Genomic DNA, 2,312 nt, shown 5'->3' with positions numbered 1-2,312 from the left:
GATGATGCTGCTGAACTTCAAATAGCCTGAGTATTACAGGAAGCCTATAGGGCTGAGACCAAAAGGACCTAGGTTTAAATCTAGCTCTACCTTGTTCTCTTTGTTTTGTCTTCTTTTTTTTTTTTTTTGGTGGTGAAAAACACATGATATAAATTTTACCATTTTTATGTGCACAGTTCAGTAATGTTAAGTGTATTTACGTTTTTGTGAAACATTCACTAGGCTTTTTTAAAAGTCTTTTTGAGGTATAATTGATCTATTGAAAAAACTGTACATATTTAATGTATACAATTTGATGGGTTTAGATGTGTGCATCCACCCATGAAACCACCACCACAATCAAAGTAATAAACATCCATCACTGTATTAATCCGTTTTCATGCTGCTGATAAAGACCTACCCGAGACAGTGAAGAAAAAGACGTTTAATTGGACTTACAGTTCCATATGGCTGGGGAGGATTTAGAATCATGGTGGGGGGCGAAAGTCACTTCTTAGACGGCTGCAGCAAGAGAAAATAAGGAAGAAGCAACAGCGGAAACTGCTGATAAACCCATCAGATCTCGTGAGACTGTTTCACTATCACGAGAACAACAGGGGAAAGACTGGCCCCCATGATTCCATTATCTCCCCCGGGTCCCTCCCACAACACGTGGGAATTCTGAGAGATAAATTCAAGTTGAGATTTGGGTGGAGACACAGCCGAACTGTATCAATCACCTCCAAAAGTTTTCTTGTGTCCCCTATGCTTCTTTTTTTTTTTTTTATAGAAAATATGGAATGCTTCATGAATTTGCATGTCATCCCTGGGCAAGGACCAGGCTAATCTCTGTATCATTCCTATTTTAGTATATGTGCTGCTGAAGTGAGCATTTCAAGCCTTTTTTAGTGGTAAGAGCACTTAACATGAGATTTATCCTGTCGACAAAATGTTTAAGTTTACAATACAGTATTGTTAACTATAGGCACTATGTTGCACAGCAGATCTCTAGAACTTATTCATCTTGCATGTGAAATGTTGCAGCCGTTATGGAAAACTATATGGAGATTCCTCAAAAAATTAAAAAACAAAACTACTATAGTACCCGCAACCTCACTTCTGGCTATATATCCAAAAGATTTGAAATCAGGATCTCCAAGAGATACTTGCCCTCCTATGTTTATTACAGCATTATTCACTGTCTTAATTTATTTTCTACGACTATAACAAAATACCACAGACTGGGTATTTTATAAAGGAAAGAAATTTATTTCTTACAGTTCTGGAGACTGGGAATTCCATGAGCTTGGTGCCAGCATCTGGTGAGGGTTATTCTCTGGTAGGAGATATCACATGGTGAGTGAACGTACGAGACAGAGAGAAAAGTGAGCTGAACTCATCTTTTTTTTTTTTTTTTAATCAGGACCCTACTCCTTTGACAATTAACCCACTCCCATGATAACAGTATTAATTCATGCGTGAGGGCAGAGACCTCATGACCTTATCATCTCTTAAAGGTTCTGCCTTTCAATACTGTTACACTAGCAATTACATTTCAACATGAATTTTGGCAGGGACATTCAAATGATAGCATTCACAGTAGCCAATATATGGAAACAACCTTAATGTCCGTTGATGAATGAATGGATAAAGAAAATATGGTAAATCCACACAATGGAATATTTTTCAGCATTAAAAAAAGAAAGAAATCTTTTCATATGCAATGACGTGGATAAACCTGGAGGACATTATGCCAAGAAAAAATAAAGCAATCACGGGAAGACAGATATTGTATCATTCCAGCTCTAACTCTTATTAGCTGTGTGATTTTTGAACCTAAGTTATTACAGTTGTAAAATAGGAATTATACTCCCGCCATAAGAGGGTGAATGAGAAGACACCATCAGAATATTGAACTGTGCACTGTGTGCACTGAATCTGTCTTGGAAAAGTCACTCTGTCAAATGTTGGTTGTTGGTTGTACCACAAAGCCTCATATTCCATATTCCTCTGGGGGATTAGCGGGCCAAGGTTTGGCCAGTGAAATACCAAATTAGTTTCCAAATATATTGTTTCCAGGAAAATTATCTTTTCAAAACAGTTATGGTGTTTCATGTCTCACAAACCACAGGGTTTATTGTTCATCATTTCTGCTTCACAAGAAGTGCTCTTTTTTATGTTTTTAATGTATTCCAAGAAAAATTAAAGATGTTTCCATCACGGTTAAAAACAGAAACAAACCACCTTTGAATTCTAAAATGAGACATAGGCAGCTAGAAAACTTTTATTCAACATGGTAATAAGAGTAAGTCTGCTGTGGTATTGTTTGCTCT

General features: G+C 36.9%; 1 non-coding gene across 1 annotated transcript; it reads right to left on the bottom strand.

Annotated features, from left to right (window-relative positions):
• Positions 1-768: 768 nt before the first annotated feature.
• LOC123569237 (U6 spliceosomal RNA) lies at positions 769-872 on the bottom strand. Its single transcript, XR_006692884.1, has one exon. It is a non-coding gene; the product is annotated as a U6 spliceosomal RNA (small nuclear RNA).
• Positions 873-2,312: the final 1,440 nt, after the last annotated feature.

This window comes from Macaca fascicularis, chromosome 15, assembly GCF_037993035.2.
Source record: "Macaca fascicularis isolate 582-1 chromosome 15, T2T-MFA8v1.1".
Lineage (NCBI taxonomy): Eukaryota > Metazoa > Chordata > Mammalia > Primates > Cercopithecidae > Macaca > Macaca fascicularis.
Note: the sequence above shows the minus strand (reverse complement) of the source record. Positions and strands in the feature narration are given on the sequence as shown.